Raw genomic sequence first — 25,205 nt, 5'->3', positions numbered from 1 at the left:
AGGGTCAGGGGAATGAGATCCAGCCTGTTACTGGATTTTGCATATGAATACACCATGGGAAGCTTGCAAGGCTGTCCCATGTGGGCAGGAAACTCTGAGAAGCTTGCCAGTTTCTCCCAGAGGGAGAACTAGGCTATAAGATATCCCTCGGCCACAAAGGGAACTGGCTTTTAAGTCTCTGGATGTTGGCCGTTAATGGGATTACACACACCTGGGTTCCTCTGCCGGTACCTTCATGCGTGAGGCCTGTCCGATTGTGTGGAGAGGGGCTTTGAGCATGGCTGTAGCTAGGTTCCCGTGGTCTTTGGCCGCCAGGAGCTCTGCTCGGGGTGGGGAGGGAAGCTGGAGCCCATCCCCTCCGAGGGGCCCTGGAGAAGACAGCCAGGCGTGCAGGCAAGAGACTCTTCAGTTATATCTTCATTCATTTGGAATCAGTGGTTGTATCTGTTTCTTTGTTTTTCAGATGTGACAATGCATTGGCTCTTGTGTTCAGAATGCAATGTGTATACTGTATGCTAAGGATTAGAACATTTTTTCCTGAAAATAATAGCATTTGTTTTTTGTTTTAGTGAAAAAAATGGTTTCATTTAGAATAAATGTAAGGAGAGTAAAAAGGATAAAATATAAATCGTAAATTTTTGATGCAGGCAGCAGAGGATGTGTGTGATAACGTATTTAAACATTTTTTCCAGAAGTTTTGTTTATAAATATGTATATTAGTGAGTGAAATATCTTTCCATGTAATTAGTTGACTAGGTTCTCAGAAGATAAATTTCTCCCCTGATTTATTGTAGCATTTAATTAAGGTGATTAGGTTTATATTGATATAGATGGAGCATTTTTTATTTGCTTTGGTTTTTGGTACAGGAAGTGAACACAGTGCTGCTCACATGCAGGCACATACTCTGCTGCCGTCATACGCCCAACTTGATACCTGTGAAGGTTTTAAAGAAGGCTTGCTTTAGGAGATCGATTGAAAAACGTGACCTTTAGGCTAATGTTTGATGTTTCTTTTTGTGTTTTATCACTAATTTTTTTAGCTGTTCATCATGTTCATCTTAACTTAGTCAATTAATTTGTAGCAATCACAGTTATATTTGTGTGACTATCTAGGTCTGGGAGTGCAATTTTATAATTATAAATTAGGGTCTATATAATTATAAATTAGGAGAGATAGTTCAGCAGGTAAGGCACTTGTCTTCCATGTACCTGCCCCAGTTTTGATCCCTGGCATCCGATATGGTCCCCTGAGCCTACCAGGAGGGATTCCTGAGTACAGAACCAGGAGTTATCCCTGAGCACTGCTAGTTGTGGCCCCAAACCTAAATAAATAAATAAATAAATAAATAGAAAGGAAGGAAGGAAGGAAGGAAGGAAGGAAGGAAGGAAGGAAGGAAGGAAGAAAGAAAATGATTAATTCCTAAGTGCAGAGCCACGAGTAATCCTTGAACACCTCTGGGTATGCCCCCCCAAATTAAAATAATATAGATATAGTACATAAATCACAAACATTTTTATAAACATAAAAATTAAGTATTTAATATCAAGCATGTTATCAGAAAGATATAAGCATTTCTTTGGGTAGTTTTTTTCTGCATTGTTTATATTGGCCAGGATTCTAAATGAAGCATGAATAAACCAGTTTTTTACCCATTAACTCTTCCTTTGACAGAAATACTCCTCGTGTGCTCATCCTACCACTAAACAGTATTGCAAACCTTAATGTAGATTGAATCTGTAAGAATTTCTCAGAAGATGTATGAATGTTGTTTTTTTTGGGGTGTGTGTGAAGTGGGGGAGGTAGAGGTTGGGTCACACCTAGCAGTGCTCAGGGACTGTTCATGGCGGAGCTTGAAGGACCATAAGTGGTATTGGGGATTGGATCAGGAGGGAATTTGCCATGTGCATGAAAAGCATTTCAGTACCCAGTACTGTCTCTCTGACACCTTCCTTCCACCCCTTACTCCCCAAAGAAACCCAACCAAAAAGCCCCTTTGAGTGTTGGGAGCAGTGTGTGACGGCTTTCCTCCTTCCTCAGGAGGCGTGTTGTAACTGTTCGTTCAATTAGGGTTTGGGTGTTACATTATGATAGCAGACTCTCTGCCTCCACAGTGCCCTTTGTTAGAACTTCCAATAATTTTTTTTTGGGGGGACCATATCCAGCTGTGCTCAGGGCTTACTCCTCGCTGTGCTCACAAGGATCACTCTGCGGGGGTCTGTGGGGCCAGGGAGCGTGCAAGGTAAACTCCTTACCCACTATGCTCTGCTTGTGGCCCCTGATGATTGCTTTCCTTGCCTCCTGCCCCTTTCCCACCGAGACTGTAAACTTCCTGAGGACAGTGATCATCATAAATGAGCAAGTAAACAAGTGAGTGAAGAAGCAGCAAGACAGATTTGCAAGATATTTTAAAAAATGGCAAAGGATTAACATATTCATGAGTTAATGGTTAGTTATGGTAAAAGCAAAATAAATATAACTAACCATCCAGTTAATCTGAAAACAAAACTTGTGATGTTAAACTTTTAAATTCTGTATTCACTCCTTTATATTTCTTAACTTACATCAGACATGTAATGAGGGTAACACCCCTGAGGGTGACAGGACAAAGTGAAGGGATTGGAGTTAATGAGAACATGATTTCTCATTCAGTGACTGCTTATCCACCACGAATGAAGCTTGCATGTTATAGTTTAGGATTCTTAATAAATTGTGCTTCTTAAAATAAAATTTGTTTTGGGGGAGAGATTCTATACTTATGAAAAGTAAGTTTAAAAGAATGTATAAGTACATACAGTCACATGACTTGGTCATTTGAAAATCTATGATTAGGATTTTTATTTTTTTGCTTTTTGGGTCACACCCGGCGATGCACAGGGGTTACTCCTGGCTCATGCACTCAGGAATTACTCCTGGTGGTGCTCAGGGAATCATATGGGATGCTGGGAATTGAACTCGGGTCAGCCGTGTGCAAGTTAAATGCCCTACCCACTGTGCTATCGCTCCAGCCCTTATGATTAGGATTTTATACAACAATTGAATGATCTTTTGTTTTGTTTTTACTTTGGTGTCTGGGCTGAAGGGATAGTGGTGTACAGGGGCTGTTCCTGTCTCTGTTCTGTGCTCCAGGATCACTTCTGGTGGCACGTAGGAACTACATGGTGCTAAGGATTGCACCTGACCCTCCTGCATACTAAGAGCAAGCGCAGCAGTAATCATTGTGATGATTGAACCCATCAATTTAATCAGATTTAGTTTAATTGAATTTAGACTACTCATTAATAATTCTGTTTTGTCCTGTAGGTTGAAATTTTGGTTATGATATATGATCATCTATATTTCCAGATGAAATCCTAGTGGAAAACATTACTGAATAGAGCACCTTTGGTTGGTGGCATATAGATGGCCACATGTTATATGTGCATAAAATCAATATGTATATAAGTTTTAAAACGTTTTATATGCTGAACTTTAAAAAATTTTGTATGATGATGATAGTTGCTGTTTTGTGGGTTCCTACCTAAAATATTATGGCATTGAGTAATTTGTTTTACACATATTTTCTCTTTTAGTTTCCCTAATGACCTTGCTAAATTGGGTATTAGTATCTATTTTGCTTATGAAATAACTTGGCTTTGTCTCACATAAATTAAAAATTCTGCTGGTAAAAGGTGCACTTGGTGGAGAATTATGAGATATTTCTATTATAAAAAATAAATTACCACACCATATTTGATGGCGTTCAGACAGTAGACAACAAATCATAGAGAGTTTTATATATATATATTATATATATTTATACATACCTCTGGGAGAGCCTGGCTAGCTACCGAGAGTATCCCGCCTGCATGGGAGGAGCTTGGCAAGCTACTTGTGGCGTACTCGATATGCCAAAACCAATAACGCTAGGTCTCATTCCCCTGACCCTGAAAGAGCCTCCAGTTGTTGGGAAAGACGAGTAAGGAGAAGATGCTAAAATCTCAGGGATGTGAGGAATAGAGATGTTACTGGTACCCGCTAAAGTAAATCAATGAACAAGGGGATGACAGTGACAGTGACAGAAAAAAATAAAGTATATCCCTGTGTTGTAAGCTGAATGATTCTTACGTAGACAGGAAATGAGTAAATGTGGGAAAGAATGGATATAATCAGTTAAGCTCTAAGGGGACACTAGAAACTTTACATGCTAGCTTACATCCTGTTTGTCTGTTACCTAGAGTCTCCCTTCACTTTATGGGCCCCTCTACACTTGGTCTTTGGATCTGAGGGAGGAAAAATCATTCTACCATATTTTCATTTCCCAACACCCACTTCTCTTCTGCCTGTTAGGACATGCTGTATTTATCTCGCCTGTGTGGGAGACACAGTGCTCTGCTCTGCTCAGTGTATGTCTTGTAATTTCACTAGGCATCCTCCTAGACTCTGGTATATCTGCTTGATAAAAGGACTTATCTGGGGGTTAGTTGGGTCAGCAAATACAGGGAAAGAGGAAATTTGTTTAAGCCAAAATTCTTTGTCTTGTTCTTACTCTGTCATTTCATTTTTGTTATGAATTATATTCTGTGGAATGGTGGAGCAAGATGGCATTCATTTCCTTACTATATGATTTTTTTGTTTGGTTTTACTTGGAATTTTTAATAAGGAGAGTACAAGAACCAAGTACAAGAGAACTCATTTTCATAAATAAATGCTTTGTTTTGATTTTCAACTTATTTTAGGGGATGTTTGGGCTATACCTGGTGGTACTTTGGGGCTGACTCTTCCTGATTCTCTGCTCAGGAGTGACTCTTGACAGTGCTCACTGGGCCATTTGTGGTGCTAGGGATTCAAAATGGGGTCTGTCACATGCAAGGCGAGCATCTTAACTCCTGTACTGTTCTCTCGGGCTCTTGTTTTCTACTTCTAAGAAAGAAATCTGACACCATAAATTTGGAATTCTGAAAAAGTTTGGAATAAAGTCAGGAGGAAATAGGAGAAAGAAAGAAGTTGACTTTTATGCGTCAACTATGTCCAGTTTTCTAGTTACAGTGATAGATACTCTGGGCATGCTTATCTGTCTTTTCAGCAAGTATGTTTCAGTCACTAACACGTGTGTGCCTCACAGTATGTTTTACTCTGACAGTCTTTATTCTTCATCTTGGTGATTGTTGCCATTTTCATTTGTGAAGTATATCAATAGGAAAAGTTCTTTGGATTATGTACATCATTAACAGTATGGTAGATCACAGTACATCTATCAAAAACTTAAAAAGTTAATTTAATCACTACATCCACCCAAACAAAAGTCCTTTTGGCTGTCCAATTTTATTTTTAATAGTTCTTAAGGAAATAGATTTGAAAGATTTTCTCATTTCTTTCCAAATTTACTACGTAAAACAATGATAGATTTACAATATATGTTTACTCCTGAGTTCCTCTCATTTTACTTTGGGTACTAGATATTGAACCTAATAGATTTTTCAATGTAGGATTAAGATTTAAAATTAGGTTCTCCCTGTCTCAAAAGAGTAACACTAGAACTGTCATATGATCCATCAGTACCACTTTGCATCTAGCCTCAAAGCACAAAATTATTAATTTGAAAGGATATTTGCAAAGCCATGCTTATTGCATCACTTAGAAAAAGATATGGAAACAATCAAAATATGGCAATATGGAAACAACATAATGCCCAGCTACAGATGAGTGGATCAAGAAGTCATATACAGTGGCTGAATAAATAGCAGTACTTCTACATTATTTTTTAAAAAAGAAGTTGTATATATACACAATGGAATACTCTGCAGTTGTAAGAAATGACAACATTATGCAATTTGTTGCTACATGGATGGAACTAAAGGACATCATGCTCAGTGAAGTGAGCCAGTAGGAAAGGAATAGATACAGATTGATCTCTCTCATGTGGGATTTAAAAATAAACATCTGAGCAAAAAATGCCCAGAAGTAACAGAATTAGAGAGTTGGTTCTCAGAAGCAAGCTTATGATGGTGGGAGTTGGTCAGGAACAGTCCCTTTGGAACTGGGGTGGAGGGGAGGTGGGTCTCTGGTAGTGGATGTGGTGTTGGAATGATGTGTGCGTGAAACTTTAACAATATTATAAACACAATATCTAAAAGAGTTTTTTAAAAAGACAAACTTGCCCTATGTCAACCCCGAAGCAGTGCTGTGAATCACAAACACATTTAAATATTTTCTTCCTATAGCTGTCTCTAAGCATGGGGTGGCATTAGTGCAGACTGTCTACTAAGAGTTTACTCAGTAACATTAAATAATTTTTACATTCCTTTGGGGACTGGAGCAATAGCACAGCGGGTAGGGCGTTTACCTTGCACGCGGCCAACCCAGGTTCGATTCCTCCATCTCTCTCGGAGAGCCCGGCAAGCTACCGAGAGTATCCCGCCCGCACGGCAGATCCTGGCAAGCTCCCCATGGTGTATTCGATATGCCAAAAACAGTAAAGTGAGTCTCACAATGGAAATGTTACTGGTGCCTGCTTGAGCAAATGATGAACAAGGGGACGGGACGACAGTGCTACATTAATTTAATGTAAAAGTTTCTAATGTTTTGTTTTCATAGGCTATTCGGGGTGTTAAGCCCGGCCATTGTTTTATAATTCAGAAGTTAGGATGGGACTGGGGAGATAGCTCAGATGACTGGGGCATGTTCTTTGCCTGTAGGAAGTACAGATTTGATCCCTGCCACCACATGGTAGGATATGGGATATAGGGCACTCTTACACACAAAGAGAAATACCAAGCAAACCTCTTACTGATTTTTTTTTTTGCAATTTCACAGCGTAGTTTTCTAGTCTACAATTGAAGGTAATGAAAGAGACTTTGAGTGTAATTTTCCCTCCAATTTTTAATTTCTTTTTGGACCTCCTAGGCAGTGTCAGGAGTGTCTGGGAACCACTCTTGGTAATACTTGTCAGTCTCTATGGGCTGGATGGTTTAGTTAACTGGGTCTGGCACAGTATGATGCTGTTCTGACTCAGCATTATTGGGGATCTCTTTGGCTATACCCAGTCATAGTTAGGCATCATATGAGTCTGGGGATCTGACTTAGAGTATTTTGCATGCTAGACATGCCATGACCCCATTAATTTTTATTTTAAGACACTAACTCTAGTGTGACTGGAATTTCATAGACTTCTGTTGATGAGAATGAGACATAGAGAACTCAAGACTTTTTGAGTACATTTGTAGTACATTTTGTTTTATATTATTTACCATAACACATTAGCATTTATACTACTTTTGTTGTCACTGTGTTGGTATATATACTATTGTAGTTCCAAACGTTGTCAGCTTTTCTTCTTTGAAAAACACCATGGGTCAAGGTCTCTACTTGTCCCCAGGACTGCCTATGGTCACCTGAGCACTGCCAGATGTCTGGACACATGTGTATATGTCAGAGCACATAAGGGATCCTGAAATAGATTTCCTTCTTGATTCTTCCTATAGGAAAGTTGATTGTAATGTAGGATGATTTTACATCTTAGATTTTCTTCTGGAATATGAAGAACCTTCCTTTCTCTTCAGAGGATACAGACATATCTTCGTTTTCTGATTTTCATGGAAAATCAAGTATTGCAGGAAAATTTGAGTTTTTGATCACTCGACATTAAGGCCCTATAGAATTTGTTATAAGAGTTCTGTAGATAAGGGTAGAGTGTATCATCTTGATCATCTTGAAAATAGGATACCCATTGTATATGTCTGTTTAATATTTTGGATATTTCATGGGTGGTAGTTCTCATTTTGTAATGTACTACTTAGCCTTCTTCATGGTACTTTTTCTCCTTCAAAAAGAGGTCCTTAGTAAATGTGTGTTCAGGATGACTTCTGTATCATAATGTGTGCATGCATATAAAACTGTTTGAAAGAGAAAGGATGGAATTGACTTTACCAGAAGACAGGCACTGAGAATCAGATGCACACGGTTTGCTGTGTGGTTAGTTCTCATTGGTCTTATATTTATTAAAATTTGAAAGCAGTTGTTTATTACCTGACCAGATTACAAAAGTATGATAAGATACCTTAATTCATCTGTCTACCAGCCGGTTGATCTGGTCTTCACTGTTGCCAGCATCTCCACCTTCTACAAAATGAGTGGTCTTCACACATACCCCCACCCCTCCCTGGAGAGGATAATTTGAAGGGCCAGAGGAAGTTGTTTACCTCTTTGAAGAGTTTTCCAACAGTATAGATCTCATGAATCAGATCCTCCATGCAGACAATTCCGTATTTACTGAGAGTTCACTCAATTAGTGCATTATCTGTTAGGGCAATTTGCTTCTTGTGGATTTTGCCATAAATAACCAGGTGTGTAGATCAGTTCCTTGGCTGACTTCAGGTTTGGATACCCCCATGCAGTGGAGGTTCCACAGTTCTTAGCATGTTAATGGAAGCCTTGTTGGGTTTAACAAAAGTGCCATTAAAGATCTGGTGAAGGCTGTAGCACCTTCAGACCTTGGGGCTCACACCATTGATACCTCTGATTCTGGTACCAGATTCTGCCGGAACATAAAAGTTGCCAGCTTTTCCCGCCATTCTAGCCATGTGAATCTCTGTCCTGTACATCTGCCTATATTCCTGGTGATAATACTTAGCTTTTTCATAGGTCAGCTTCTTCCTCAGTTTTCGAAGCATCTTTTGAGAAAATTTTTCTCAGGCACTTAATCTTTAGCTCTGTGAAATTCTGTTGCTTTTTCTTCAGGGTTTCTGTCACATCAGGAAGCTGCTTTTTCTTCTCTCGGGTTGCAGCTGCTGACTTAGCAGCAACCTTCTATTTCTTCTCTTCTGTGCCCTCGTGGTTCTAGTTGGAAAGAAGGTCTCATTCGTCTTTAAGTAGCCAAATGGTTACTCTTGCACTGTAATTAAGTGAGCCTAGAGAAATTTGTTATGTTCACATTTGCATTAATTCAGAGGTTTCTTTAGGGCAGAATTGTGAGTGCCAGTGACCCAATCCAGTAAGCAGAACCCAGAGGGCCTGCCTCACCAGAAATGCTGCCCTGCCCATAATCTTTCTCCAGTGACTGCCTTGTAAGGATATGATTCCAGTGATGTTAGACAGGTACTTCCAAACACTGTGTGACCCTGTTGTTTTCACCCCATCCATGCCCAACACTCACCCATGGGGGATAATAGTAGCCTTGGACACCACTGTAGGGCACTTTGTGTTTGTTTGCTTAAAAAAGGTGAATTTCTAGGGAGGTGCTGAATGAAATTTTTTCTTCCTGAAAAGTGGGCTGCATCCAAATTTGGGACCTTTTGTACTAGATCATCTTTATTTGAAGTAAAGCTGTTGATGCATATATGCATATAAACTTTCCTAATATCTACATGTGGGCATTTAGTTTAAATGAAAAACAGGGTCTATGAAAGAACAAAATCATGTAATTTGCAAGAACATGGAGAGTTGATTGAAGTGAGTCTCAGGTAATGTGTGGTGTTAGAATTATGTGCATGTGAAACCAGCAACAACAGCATTTTAAACTATAAACCTGGGTAAAAATGAAAAAAAAGCAAAAGTGAAGGACAAAAAACCAAAAACCTCTTCTCTGGCCTCAGGTTTGTCCCCTGTGCTTCATAATGTCTTTCTGGCCCCATCAGCCATGTTCTGATAATTGCACAACAATAAACAATACTGAGGTGATTTTGCATTTGTGGCAGATTCACACTGTGACTTAGCCAACATTTATTGCATTTGTACTTTATTATATGCCTTGCTTAAATGCTGTTTTTCATATTGAAAATAGAGATAGTAATACGTGAAAAGCACAATAAATGAATTAAATAATCATGGTTATATAAAAGGAGGTAATAACCTCGTTGGCCTCAGTGTTTTTGGGTTTTGTTTTGGGGCCACACCTGGCTCTGCACTCAGGCATCACTCCTGGTGGTGCTCAGGGCACCATCTATGGTTCGGGGGATTGGATCTCTGTCAGACCACATGCCAGTTAAGTTTCCTGCCCACTATACTACTCTCTGGACCCTTTTTAACCTCATTTTTTTTTTCTTTTTGGGTCACACCTGGCGATGCACAAGGGTTACTCCGGGCTCTGCACTTAGGAATTTACTCCTCAAAGTGCTCAGGGGACCATATGGGATGCTGGGAATTGAACCTGGGTTGGCCGTGTACAAGGCAAACGCCCTACCCGCTGTGCTATTGCTCCAGCCCCTAACCTTAGTTTTATCATTGGGGAGAGTAGTATTGTTATCAAATTCAAGTCGGGCACCATAAATGCAAAATTATTTTGTAGATGAAGTACTATATAGTTTGTCATGACACTCAGTTATTAGTTTTATTAATACATTAGGTTGGTGAACCTAGTGCCTGCCATTCATCTATCTGATCATTAGTAAAGAGGAGACAAAATGAGCATATATTGACTGATCTTGTTTTGTGGATCTTTGATATGCTGTACTTCATAAGAAGAGGCATGGTGGGGCCTGCAACTTGTTGTGCTTAATTAGGGAGTCTGTTGTCCCAGAAACAAAATCCAAATATTTAAATGTTAGTACTACAGATAGCAAGAGTATTCTGTTGGTTTCCAAACAACAGGAGCACTACCCGGAAACTTGCTCAGAATGTAAATTCTCAGGCTATCACAGACCTTGAATCAAGGACCATGCCACCATGCCCCGTTGTGTGTGTGTGTGTGTGTGTGTGTGTGTGTGTGTGTGTTGTTAGGGGGGATGGGGTGTTCAAGCCATATCTAGCACCAACATATTTGTTTCAATTAAAAAAAAATGTTCCTTACATTTTTTCCACTTGTGACTCCATTTTTCGAACTTGCCTGTCTTATCTGTGAGCTGGATGTTCCTATGGGTGCCCCCTGAGTCCTTGACCCTGCCCTGGGGATTCGGCCTGCTAGCAACTCTCAATTGAAGTTTACTTGAAGAGTCTTTGTTCTCATGTTGGCCTAATCTTGGCTACATGTTATCAGAGGAACTCTAGCTGTTCTCAGTAGTGATTTTATCTTAAAACTTCAAAGCAAGTTTTGCTCTTCATATAAGATAGAGACCCTACTAGCTGGTTATGTTTGTTTAGTTGTTGAATTGCTAGTTGGTAGGCTTAGGTATCTCCTCACCTCAGTTTGCAAACAAAATTCTTATTTAAGATGCACTCAATGTTTATTTCTTTCACTTGTAACCAATAGAAGTTCATACTGAATTTTTAAGATGCTATGCTTTATTCAAGATTCTTTTCAGTGGCATTTCTCATAAATAATATACAAAGCTCTATCAAGATACCGATTCATATTTAATAATTTTTTTGCCCCTCTGAATTTGTGGTAAGCACTTGTTTTGGTTTCCTAAATGCTGAGTCCCAGGTGAATTTCCTGACTCTTCCAGTGTTCCTGTCAGTTAGCCCATGCCAACCTTTTTTTTTTTTTAAAGACTATGCTTTTTTTCCTAGTGGTAAGAATATTTAGGTTTGTCTTTTAGTAATTTTTATGATTGTACTATATGATTGTTGTATATATTTACTGAACTGTGCATTAAACTTCCAGGTTTTATTATGAAAGTTTACCTCTTAAACAATATCTGTCCTATCTCCAGATCCCCTCTTGCCTGATAACTGCCTTCCTCCAAAAGGCAAACATTGTAACTGAAGAGATTAGTGGTTCTGTATATGTACATGAAAATATACACCTCATCCTTTTTAAACAAATGACAGAATTACGGACAATTAACTCTCTACTCCAACTACACCATTGGAGTGTCCACTTCTTTCCACAGTGACTAGGAAGTTTTTCATTTCCTTTTTTTCCCCCTTTGTTTTCAGGTCACACATGGCTGAGACAGTAGTCAAGTGCTTACTCTTGGCTCTGCACTCGGGGATTACTCCTGGTGGGGCTGGGTGGATTGTATGTGGTACTGAACCCAGATTAACCACGTGCCAGGCCAGCGCCTATGTGCTGTACTCTCAAGCCTCAGGAAATCTTTCTTTCTGCTACTTTGGTGCAGTGTTCCAGTATGTGAGGATGTCCATTTCCCAGTAAACAATAATCTGCTCTTAAACTTAAGCCATTTTGCACATGAACATGCACATTTTAAATGTTCTGTTTCTTTTCTTTAATGCTCCCTTTGCTGAGCAATAGAAATGCAGAACATGAGAACTGGTTTTAGTAGGAAGCTTGCCACTTAGTGGGTTGAGGGGATAGGACGGGAGGGGGACACTGTGGTGGGAGAAGTGGTCACTGGGGAGAAGGAAGGGGTACGAAAGGTGGCAAAGTGGTAAGCGTGGAGCCCTGTCAGTAACAGCAGTGTGAGACACAGTGCCTGAAAGGAAAGGAAAGGTAAAAGAGTCAAGTGCTTAGAGGCAGGCTGGAGTGGGAGGGACCCTGGGAACACTGGTGGTGGGACTGCTGTTGGAACACTGTGTGCCTGAAACTCAATTATGAATAACTTTAAAAATCAGGGTGCCTTAATTAAAAACAAACAAACAAAAAAGCCAAAAAACAACTGCTTTTACTGGGTCCTCAATGTCTGAAAAGTAAGTTTTCTTACCTAGAATTTGTTTTTCATTGCTTCCTTTTAAAATGTCTTAAATACTGTTTAAACATTAGGTAAATATATGCAACTTCTGTTGCATTATTATTTCTGCTCTTAAATTGTTACCTAAATTTACTCATTCCTGTAGAGCTCAAAGTGGATGGCCTACTTTATTAACCTCTGTTCTAAAAACATTGTTTATCCAAGCTAGAATGAGATAAAGAGATTATAAAAGCAGGTGAAAGGTTAATAGTGGAGATGTAGATTAAATTGTGGGAAACATCTGTTTGTTTAACTTCTGTGTGCTGCAGAAGATGCTGAGGGATATGAAAGAATGGTATATACATTATATTTTATTTCCATATTTACAAATACTCATAATTGCTGATGTCCTGTAGTGGGAAAGGTACAAGGTACCCATTAAAATATTGTAGGAGTTAGAACACAGTAACACTGAGTAGGATGCAAAAGTTGTGAGGGTGATTGTGGGATGTAGGTGTCAGAAGACTGCTTGTAGAGCTGGTCCCTCAGGGCTAAACTGTGTCTGAGCAGCTGAGCAGAGGTGTACATCTCTGGGCAGTCGGTGGTGTGGTCGGAATTGGATAAGGGGATTGTAGGCATTAGTTTGGACTCCCAGGGAGAGCTGCACCATGGCTCTTAAGTGCTGGAATGAGGAATTTCAGTGCATGTGTGTGAAATAATGGACTGCTGTGGGTGGTTCCTGAGTGGGGAATGCTGAGTGCATGGTGGGGACTTGGTTTGTAGGCGGGGATAAGACCTGTGTGCACATGGACAAAAACGGGCAAGAAGTTAGACTAGGAGGCCACTGTTTCTCATAATCTGTCTCTGGATATAAATTCTGCTTCATCGTGAAGAGGAAGGTGATTTGCTAAGATTTGATGACAAATTAGTTTCAATTCAATTTGATGCATAAGCAGCATAATAAAAGATAAAATGATACTGGTACTAAGATGGGAGATCTTGGAGTATTGGCTGCTGATTATTATAATGGAATTTTGAGAAAGAGAACTCTAAAAGGGATGCAAATAGATTTATATGTGAGGTTGAGTTAGATTCAAGTTAGATATAACTTTTAGGCATTTTAAAAGACCAGTGGATAAGGATAAAAGGGCAGTGGACCTATATATATGTATATATATATATATATTTATAGTTATTTTTAGTTTTTGTTTATTGTAATTGAGATTGAAAAAATGTGTAGAGAGAACCTAAGTATCTTTTTTTTTTTCTAAGTATCTTTTTTAATGGTGCTATCAAACTTTTTCTTGATGGCAAGTGTTTTGGTTTTATGTTTTTGCTGTCTTTATAAATGGTGGTAGGCAGAATTTTGATGTCTCCAACATCCTGACACTTTGCTATACCTTTTCTAATTTTCTGAGACTATAATTTGGAGAGTAGAATTGATTTCCATGGTCATGTTTTATTTGAAGAGAGTTGATACTTAGTGGCTCAAACCTAATCTCATGAGCTTCTTAAATCTGGTTCTGGAGATCAAAGATCTTCTGGGAGTCCACTTTGACTTTCTACTCTGGTTCTGGCTTTGTCTGCTTTGCATATACCCTAGAGCACTTCTTTCTTTGTCTTTACAGCATTTAGCCTGCTGTGTGTAACAGATTTCTATTACTAGTCCAATCTCAGTGAGGGCAGCATTATCTGGCATAGATCTTGGTATTCAGCAAGTGTTTGTTAAATTAATGAAAATAGGGAAGAAGTAGAAACCATAACTGAAGAAAAACAGGGAAGAAAGGAAGATGGGGGTTATAAGAACACAGTGATTCAGAAGCCAAAGTAGAAGTTGCAGAATGATGGATATCAGTAGATGCTAATAGAATCAAGAGGAGATGAGAAATAAAAAGATAATTTTCTAAGAGGATCCTGTTCTAGGGTTCAGATACTTTAGCTAAAGTAATGAAGATTGAAATGTGTCTTAGTGGAGCATTTGCCTTGCATGTATGAGGTGTGGGTTCAATTTCTGGCACTGCAAGTCTCATATTCCCCAGGGAATGACTACCTGTCACTGAGCCAAGAGGAGTCCCCAGCACCATTGATGTGCCCTGCCGCTGGCAAAAGGAGCACATCTTAGTGCCTCAGTTGGTCTTTCACAGGTGAATATATCAAGAGAAAAGTGACACAGCACCATGTCCTTCATTCTCACTCACGTCATGGTCTTCTATGAATAAGTGTTGGGTCTTCTTGTTAATGCAACTATTGAATATGTATGAAGCCTATTAATGACTAAACATATATGCAATACTCAGTCTCCTGATTTATGGTGGAAAAGGTCTGTTCTGAGTATTCATAAGTACCAATGAAGAGGATTTTAGGCATGATCAAAATTTTTAAAAAGAGTTGGAATATGAAATTTCTAATTGAAATTTGTCTCTAGGCAACACCTGGTGATGCTTGGGGTTGACTTCTGACTCTGCACTCAGGAATTACTCCTGGTAGTGCGTGGGGGATCATATGAGATGTGGGGATTGGACCTAGGTTGCTCATGTGCCAGGCAAGCCCCTTACTTTTGTACTATTGCTCTGGTCCCTCTAATTACATTTCTGATGTCCTTGGATGAAGATGATAGAAGGAGCTTCAGGACTTGGGAGTGTGACTTAGAGGAAGAACTCCTGCCTGGCATGGGTCGGGCTACAAGTTTGATTCCTGGCACTGCCCCACATTTCTGAGTGTGATCTCTGTGGCACTGTTGCTGAAATAGTGCTACAGTATGTGTGAGTGACATCTCTGGTATACTGCAGCCAGATGTTTGAGGTCGGGCAGTCCCCACAACCAAGTGTGTGAGCACAGCAACAGAATGTGTGGCCCCTGTTGAGCACCACAGGTGAAAGATGTGAGCAGTACCCCAGAGTGTTCAGCATCATAACTGCGTGTGCAGCTGCTAGACATCACAGCAGTGACAACAGGTGGGGGCAGGAGGCGAGAAGAAAGGACTACAGGGTTTTTAGGCCTTGTGAAAGGCAAAGCTGGGGCTGTTTCATACAGTCCCTAAGAATTGGGAATGTGGTCTCTGTGAATAGGGTGCATTCTGCCGGCAAGTGAGAAATCTTATTTGGGGGGAGGGGTTCACATCTGGTTGAGTTCAGGGCTTACTCCTGACTCTGCACTCAGGCATTACTCCTTGTGGGTTTAGGAGACCATGTGGGGTGACAGAAATTGAACCTTCATCTGCTGTGTTCAAGGCAAGTGCCCTGCTCGCAGTACTATTTCAGGAAGAAAATGTTTTAAATTTCTAAATTATGGTTTGGGTAACATGACTATAGTAGTGTTAGCAGTTAGGGCATTGATATACAGAGTTATTGTACCTCACCCCATGGGCAAGTAGAAATTTTAGATGTTAGCCTCTCTTATTGACTAGAAATATGTTGAGCAATGAGTTAGTATATGAAAGGGATATTGCAGGATATCATAAAATCAAGAGAATTGTAACCAAAATTCTTAGAGTCATTAGGCATGGATGATCCAGTTTCCCATGTCCTTTTCCTGTGAATTGATATAGCCATCAAATATTTCTCAAGAAAAGCTTTCTGCAAAAGAAAGAGAGTGGCAGCTCCCAAAGAATGACAGTTGGACTGGATTGAATATTTTGGGGCAAAATTTACCCCAACTACATTCATAAAATTTCAGATTTATAATTAATGGTAACACAAATACACTAATAAATGTTTTAACTGTTTCAGACAAGTAGTTTTAAAGATTTCTTTTTAACTTCTTAAGACAATTATCCCTCTTGACTTCCTCTCTTTACTGCAATTTCCTCTGTAGGAATTTCCTCTTGGGCACTGCTGTCTTTGGTCACCTAGGTCTTCAGTGTCCCGTGTTTTTACCTAAAGCCATATATACATTGCAACATTAGGCCATTTCATCATCCTATGAATTGAGAAAGTCTAGCAGGAAATCACAAAATGACTGTCCCCAACATAAGACTCATGCTTTTTTGGTTGCTGTGTCATGACTGGCAGTTGGTATTCTAAATGGCAGTTATGAAGAGGACATTTTGTGGCAAGAGTTTGTTTTCAAAGGATGCATTTAAGACATTACCTGGGAAACAAGCTACACGTAGTAGGAAAATATTTTTTATCACAATCTAAAAAAAAAATCTAATTGCCCAATGTTGTTTCCCTTATGGTTATATTATACTCATTAATTTGTAATTAATTTGTCTTTTTTGTTTAAACCTTTTTCTTTTAACAGAATGATAAGAAACTGCTGCTTAGGGGGCTGGAGTGATAGCACAGGGGTAGGGCGCTTGCCTTGCACACGGCTGACCCGGGTCTGATTCCCAGCATCCCATTCCTGAGTGCAGAGCCAGGAGTAACCTCTGTGTATCACCAGGTGTGACCCAAAACGCAAAAAAAAAAAAAAAGTTTATATTTTTTTTCTCACTCTTTTTTTTCTGCCTGTGTGTCTGTTATGCACTGTTAATTTCAAATTTTCTGTACAGAAGCTGACTTCAATTATCTTTTGATAAAAATTAGTTTCTTGGCATAGAGTGGGTCAAGTAGTTGAGCACTTAAATAAGTAGTATCTATAAATTTTACTGTGGTCTGAAGGGTCTGCTCTGTGTATAGCATCAAAAGCAGAAAGAAATCTGTCTGTTCTCCTCCCGAAGCATAATAACCCCCCTCAGCTTCCTTCTCTATTAACTGCAGAAGTGGTGCAAAATTTATTTCCCTTTCTTGCCATACAGAAGAAACAGTTGCCTTAGGAACTCCAACATACAAGAGATATATTGTGAAAATTATTTTTCTGCTGCTATTATTTAGAGATGTGATAAAGAAGCTTTTTGTGACATGGTCAGTGTTTACTTGCTTTAGACTTAGGCGGTTAATTTTTCTGTGCCAATTCATATTCTTAGAGCCATGCATAAGAGAGATAAGGATTTCAAGTAGCTCACAGCTCAGAGACAGAACAGACATGCATACAATAATTTCAGTTACATAGAAATTTAAATATCTCTCTGGTGGTGACAAAAGCAAAAAGCCCCTTGTGAGTTAGGAAAGATGACTGCAGGTATATGCTAAAGCGTGTATTTGAAAATATTCATGGTAGTATGTAGACCAGTGTGTTTGATCTTTTTACGCCTGTAGACTGGCACTTGTCCTGCATACTGTCCATGGATGGGCAGCTGTAGCTAAGGTGGTAAACCCATGGTTTTCAGTTTTCAGCTATGTAGTGGCATCAGTCCATATGAACTGGACTGATCTGGATGGGAAACTCATTGCTGTAAAATTCCCTCCTAAATAGATTGTTGGAAATGAGAAAGACTGAATAATGACTAAACAAAGTATTACTTTGTTCTTTGGGTCATACCTGACAATGCTCAGCACTTCTTGCTCTGTATTCAGGGATCACATCTGACGGGGCTTGGAGAATATATGGGGTGCTGTGGATAGAACCTGGGTCAAATAGATTGCATATAAGACAAGTGCTTTACCCACTCTACTGTCTCTCCAGCCCCAGAGAAAATTATTTTATTTATTTATTTCACTGTATCACTGTATCACTGTCATCCTTAAATAAATAAATAAATAAATAAATAAGTGTGTCAGGCTGTTTTTCACTCAGGGCACCCCAGAGTGGGGTGGGTGAGAACCCTCCCCTTTCCAAGGGACCCAGCTCCAGCAGCCGACCTCCACTGCCCAACCACTGCCATGCTCCAGGCCGCTTTCGGGACACTTCGGCCGAGCCTCATGCCTGAAGTCCCACGGAACCCAGATAATGCGGAACTTTGTGACCTTGTACTCTGTACTCAACAGGCCCGGAAGCAGAGACCCTCTGTCTGCTATCCCCCAATCTCCAGTGACCCAGGGGTCACACCCATAAGCCACACCCTGCTGGCACCAGATAATCTCCTCATCGGCCTCCCTCCAGATCTCAACGCTGCTCCTCCCAGACAGGAGTATAAAATGAGGCCCCATAGCCATGCCACTGGACTCTGCGCCAGGCGGTTTTCACTTGGGGTGCCCCAGAGGGGGGCCGGTGAGGACCCTCCCCACCCAAAGGGACCCAGCCCCAGCAGCTAACCTCCACTACCCAACCTCTGCCATGCTCTAGGCTGCTTTCTGGACCGTGTGGTCGCTTAGCAGCTGCGCAACACATTATAAGACACTTCCTACCCAATTTCCATAATAACCACACCATAGTTGATGGAGTTCAGACACTAGGGAATAAATTATATATATATATATGCCTATACATACATACATATATACATATATACACATATATATGTATATATATATATATATATATATACACACACACACACACCTCTCGGAGAGCCAGGCAAGCTACCGAGAGTATCCTGCCCGCATGGGCAGAGCCAGGCAAGCTACCCATGGCGTATTCCATATGCCAAAAACAGTAACGATGTGTCTCATTGCCCTGACCCTGAATGAACCTTCAATCATTGGGAAAGATGAGTAAGGAGAGCCTGCTAAAATCTCATGGCTGGGTGGGATGGAGACATTACTGGTACCCACTCGAGTAAATCGACGAACAATGGAATGACAGTAACAGTGACAGTGATTTATTTGTTAATTGGTTGATTGCTCACTGATGGACAAAAGGTGGTCTAGTCTGCAGGAATAAGGCTTAGAGGACTTTCAGATCATTTTGAGATTAAGTTACCCAGGAAAATTCATCATCATCATCATCATCATCATCATCATCATCCATCATCATCATCATCATCATCATCATCATCATCATCATCATCATCATCATCATCCCGTTGATCATTGATTTTCTCGAGTGGTCTCAGTAATGCCTCCATTCGTCCTAGCCCTGAGATTTTAGAAGCCTCTCCTTACTCATCCTTCCCAATGATGCTGCATTGGAGGCTCTTTCAAGGTCAGGGGAATGAGACCCATCATTGTTACTAGTTTTGGCATGTGAATATGCCACGGGGAGTTTGCCAGGTTCTCCCATGCGGGCAGGAAACTCTTGGTAGCTTTCCAGGTTCTCCTAGAGGGAGAACTAGGCTATAAGATGCCATTGATGGGATTACATGGCGCCAGGGGCAGTTGCTGGGTGTAACCACCTAGCTACTGGAAAATGGAGGATCTGGGCAGAAGAGGTCTAGTCCCGATTTGAGCAGGCTTGGAGATCTTAGCCCCGGGTCCCACATACCTGGGTTCCTCTGCTGGTTCCTTCATATGTGAGGCTTGTCCGAACATGTGGAGAGGGGCCTTGAATATGGCTGTGGCTGTGTTCCGGAGGTCTTCGGCTGTGGGGTCTCTGCTCGGGGTAGGGAGGGAAACTCAGCCCACCCCCCACCCCCGGGGTCCTGGTGAAGACAGCCAGGCGTGGGACAAGAACAAAGCCAAATGCAAAACAGAGTGTAAAGAGCAAAACCCAATAGAGACTACAAATGGAAACACGAAACAGAAAAAAATGTAATCCAAGTTCTAATGGTGCTCCTCCAAAATTCAGATAGTTCAAGGAGGATCCAGGCAAGAATCATAAATCCTTGTTAATTCACCTAAAGATACCATAAATGACCCAAGGGTTGCAAATGGCAAAAGTCCAATTAATGAGAATGGGAACTTGCACTTGTGTTCAGTAAAGACTTACCAGTCTTTGTATCTGTGAACAAGGTAACCTTGAGGGAAGTGCCCCCACCTTGATCACCTGTGGAAGTGTTGGGGAGGGTTAGGCTGGAAAGACCACCTGAGCACCTCCAGGGCATAGATGCTTGAATGCTCACATCTCACCAGCCTTACTAAGTAGCCATCAGTCTTTGCTTGATGTTGGATATCAGCCCTAAGTGTTTTAGGCTTCACTGATGAATTGCCTCTTTGTTCCTCCTAGAGAAGCTTACCATGCCCTTGCTAACATCCCTAATTTGGTTAAAGTCTATCTTCAACCTTTCCTTTGTGTTGGATATTAACCCTAATGCTTTAGGCTTCATCATTGAATTGCTCCTTGCTAACATCCCTAACTTAGTCAAAGTTTTTCTTTAACCTTTCCCATTGTCTCAGTTCCCCAAGTCAGTCTTGATTACTTGTAAGCCAAAACTTTCTGGTAATTCTGAACTTGTGTTTGTACTTCAGATGTTCTATAAGTATACTAGCAACTCTGCATTAAATGGGCCGTTTTCACCATCAGATTGTGGTCCCCAGCCTCCCCATCTCCCCGTCTCTCTGTGTCTCTGTTGGGCTGCCCCGGGGAGGTGGGGAGGCAGGGAGGCAGCTCAGGGCCACGGAATGCACACACGTGTCCAGCAGCAGCAGCAGCCCCCGTGGTCTACTTTTTGAACTCACACTTGAAGTCCACTTGGGCTTCATAGTGTGGGAACTGATCTCCAGTGCCCCAGTTCTCATGGTTCTGTGGACGCAGACTGGAAGGAGTAGACAGGTTGGAAGGAGGAATTGCTCTTTGCAGAAGTAGGACTGATTTCAGCAGTAATCTCTGCCCAGGTTTCCAGATTTGTTGTCTTTCCTGCAGAAAAAAATTTCAGGAGAACCCAATAGTCAAGGGAAGGCAGCTTTATTTAGATGAATATGGGGGTGGTGGGGGTGGTGGTGGTGAATAGGAAGAGGAGAGGAAGAGGGGAAAGAGGAAAAGCAGAAGCAGCAACTGGACATTATGAGAGAAAGAAGAAAGGGGCTGCAGTTGAGGGGAGAGAGCCTTCGGTGGCTTCTGGAAGGGGCTATCTGGAACTGGAGTTCTCTGCATGCATACAAGTTAACCTGATGTAGTCACAGGGGAGAACCCCCGACTTTCTCCTTCGTTGGGTGTGGGGCAGTGTTGGGCCACACCTGGCAGTGCTTCGGGTCTGTTCCTGGCTTTGTACTAAGGAGTGGCCCCTGGTCCTTTCTGGGGGACCATATGCAGTGCTGACATAGAACTGGGCTTGGTTATTTACAAGGTTTTACCTCCTGTACTTTCTCTGAGGCTCAAGAATTTTGGATTATTGATGTGCTTTTTCATATTACTATTATGGCCTTAAAAGATTAATTTACTTTTCTTGCAGAAGGTGGGGATTGCGGTTACACTCAGCATTGCTTAGGAACTATTCCTGACTCTGTTCAGAGCTAGGTGGCCCCTAGTGGTGGTTGTGGAACCATATGTAGTGCCTGGGATTTAAATTCAAGTGTGCAAGATACGAAGCAAGTGCGTTAACCCCTGTGTTAATCTCAGGCCCCAGTTATGGCCTTATGTTTCTCACTCTCTCCTCTCTCTCTCTCTCTCTCTCTCTCTCTCTCTCTCTCTCTCTCTCTCTCTCTCTCTCTCTCTTTATAAAGCTGTTCGTGATTGGGTTTCAGTCATACATTGTTCCAATACCCATCCCTTCACTAATGTACTTTTCCCACCACCAGTGTCCCCAGTTTCCCTCCTGCCAACCCCCACACCCAGTCCACCTCTATGGCAGGCACTTTTCTTCTTTCTCTTCTTTTTGGAACTATGATTTGAAATTCAGGTACTGAGAAGTCATCATGCTTGTTCCTTTATCTACTTTCAGCGCTCAGTTCTTATCCAGAGTGGTCACATAGTGGTCCTTTCCTTATCCCAACTGCCTTCTCTCTCCTTCAGCACTTGAGGCAGGCAATCATGGACCAGTGAATTGCTGTATCTCATCATGGAGACATTAAATCCTTACATGAAAGATTATGCTCGAGCAAATCGATGAGCAACGGGATGACAGTCACAGTGACAGTGACTAATATTTGTTACAGGTTAAGCCTTGTGTGTTTATATTTTGTTAATCAGGATTGATTGCCTTTTTCAATTTGGTATGATACTACTGATTTATCAGTGTTGTAGACTTTGAGATATCAGGGAGTTAGTATTTTTATTGGGAATGTATAGCTGGAGTTGATTTTTTAATTGGGTGGCAGCTCTAGGGTGTGAATGTGACAGCCAGGTCTTCCAGAAGTACAGGAAGGTTGGGGGAGGTAGCCCATCCCAATTTTGAGAAAGTCTGGAGACTTTAGTCACAAATCCTGCATACCTTAATTTTTCTCAGTGAGGTCTGTCCGAGATGGGGGCATGCTGGCAATTTCAGATAGTGGCAAGCTGTTGCTGAGGACTCTGTGTGGGCTGGCCTGGGCTAACCTGCCCCTCTCTGGGATGCCCCAGATGATTCAGCCATAGAGGGTGTCCAAAGAGATTTCCTGTGCCTTGTTGCTCTCTTTTGAGATTTATTTATGAATTTTTGGAGCAAGGCCGATAGATAAGCTTACATGGTAGTGCCTGAAGTTGTTTGTGGGCATGACTCCCGCACACCTAAATTTTTGGCAGTTTAATTTCTCAGAAAACTTGGTTCGGAGTTGATGGAGTCCTGCCAGAGGAATGGTAGCAGCTTTGGGGTGTCAGGAAGCCCAAGGGTACTGTCGGGCAGCTTCTGCTGTCGCCCAGTGGTGGCGGCATGGTAATGGCCATGATGGCATGGTAACGGCCAAGATCAGGATAGGGTCTGCAGCTCAGGTCCTGCAGGTGGACCACTGCTACCAGTCCAGTAGAGCCTGGACAAGGGAGCATTTGCCCTCCTCCTCAGGTCTGGTCTTCAAGTAGTCGGAGCTTGGGGACCTGAAAAACTTTCCTGTGAGACATGCTTTGGGCGGCAGTGGCCATGTTTTTCTCTTGAAGTTCTCCTTTTCTGTTCAGTTTTACGACAACATCTAGCTGTACGTAGGGTTTACTCCAGTGCCTAGGGATCAGTCTCAGTCATAGCAGTGTAAGGGTGGTGCTTATCCTGAGGCCCTGAAGGTGCTGTCCATTAGGCCTAAAGGTTCTCAGCTCTGGGGCGAGAGCATTCTTCTCTGGGTGGCCCTCAGGTTCTGCATATCCAAGGTGTTCAGTGTTTGCGTCTCAGAAGGGTGCAGTCTTCATTTTCTTGGGCTGCTTCAGGGATGGTGAGTTGGCAATTTATTTAAAGCATATTTTGGTTTTATTACTAAAGGAATAAAACCAGCCACCAGCCCCACCTCCCACCCCTAGTCTACTTGCCCCCAACAACTCTTTCCAAATGACTTTTTCTCATCAGCAAAGCACTTGAGGAGAATGAACAGGAATGTCCACAAAGTAGACGGTTCTTGGCAACTGTGGGCAGTCTCCAAGTTTCCTGCATGATCGCTGGTTGGGAGCTGCCAGCACACACCTGGTGGTGACTGCTCCCCTTACAGCCTCTGGGGCATGTGGGCTCACCGCCATTCTGAAATGCACAGCCTCTCCTGGCTCGGCTTCCAGAATGGTTCAAGAATCAAACATTCCCCCTTTCCGGCCCTGCGCGAGATCGACCCCGGAGGCAACTGAACCACTTTGGACACGAGAGGCGCCCCCAAAATGCCTCCAAACTGTGTGCTCGGAGCTTCTGGCCCAGGCGCTGCCGGCGGGGTATGCTCTTTTCTCTCTCAACTCTTTCTTTTTGAATGCAGCGAGGCAATAGCCGGTTTTTAGACTATGCAGGAAGTCCGGGAAAGCCGATGGGGCGGGACTTCCGGATCCGCCCTGTGCCGGCCGGCATTTAAGCACAGAGCCATGCGGGGATGCTCCTTTCCGGCCCTGCGCGAGATCGACCCCGGAGGCAACTTTGCCACTTTGGACACGAGCGGCGCCCCCAAAATGCCTCCAAACTGTGCGCTCGGAGCTTCTGGCCCAGGCGCTGCCAGCGAGTGATGCAATTACCAAAAGAATTTTCCCTGGACTTCATATAGAAATCCAAAACCGCGCGGCTGCTAATATCTTTTGATTGTTTGATTGTCAGCAACGTGTAAATGTTCCTTTTTGGCAGGGCTTACCGTGGGGGGAAACTCCAAACAATAGTACTGAGTTTTTTGTTGAAGGGTAAAAGATTGTAACGATAGAATTTTAGGCAGAATTTTCCCTGGACTTTATATAGAAACCCAAAACCGCGCGGCCTCGGCAGCCTAATGTCATCTAATTAATCATCAGCAATATGAAATGGCTCCTTTGTAATGGGTTGGACTTTGGGGGGACCATAATAGGGTTAAAGTTTGTAGCGACGTGTAATTTCTGGCTATACTTTCCCTGGACTTTATACAGAAATTCAAAGCCTCTAGGCCGCTGCCATGGCCGCACAACCTATTGTCATTTAATCATCACCAATATGAATTGGTTCCTTCTTAACGGGTCGGACTTTGGTGGGAAATCCTAACAAGAATAGTAAGTTTTTTGCTGAAATATTGAAGGCTACCAAAGTGGTAGCCATCTCTATAGACTGAACTAAGCCATATCCCCACGCTGGCTGAGAAGAAATATCCTTCTTTCTCGGGAAGAAACGCGGCGTGGCGTTAACCATAGTATGATGTCCATTAAGCTGACACGGACCTGGTGGCGTGGGAATGGGATACAAGGGAATAAATTATTATGTACTTGGAACAGCGGGACGCTGGTGGAATCTTGAGCCGGGGCCGATACCAGCGTATTACCTTTGATTCCAGAAACTGCTTGCAGACATTCTACCAGGCTATCAACTAAGCCAGAGCCCCACGCTGGCTGATGACGGGAAATAACCATCTTTTTTGGTTTGTTTTCCCTTTGTCAGGCAGTGTGGTGATTACTAAACAGGCGTGATCTCGGTGGCGCGGGACGAGGGGGGAAAAAAATAGAAAAGTTATGTAACAAACAGCGGGACTTAATATCTCTACATTCTCAGCAATGGAGAGCCATCAAATGCTTCCTTGACAGTGGGACTGTCTTTTCTT

General features: G+C 41.9%; 1 protein-coding gene and 1 pseudogene across 1 annotated transcript in view; one reads left to right on the top strand and one right to left on the bottom strand.

The window, feature by feature from the left end:
* SPIDR (scaffold protein involved in DNA repair) overlaps nucleotides 1-25,205 on the top strand; it is a 373,264-nt gene that overhangs the window by 66,912 nt on the left and 281,147 nt on the right. The window lies entirely within an intron of this gene.
* LOC105943247 (60S ribosomal protein L7-like) lies at nucleotides 8,043-23,019 on the bottom strand (annotated as a pseudogene).

This window comes from Sorex araneus, chromosome 2 (assembly GCF_027595985.1).
Source record: "Sorex araneus isolate mSorAra2 chromosome 2, mSorAra2.pri, whole genome shotgun sequence".
Classification (NCBI taxonomy): Eukaryota; Metazoa; Chordata; class Mammalia; order Eulipotyphla; family Soricidae; genus Sorex; species Sorex araneus.
The sequence above is the reverse complement of the archived record's forward strand: the minus strand, read 5'-3'. Positions and strand labels throughout refer to the sequence as shown.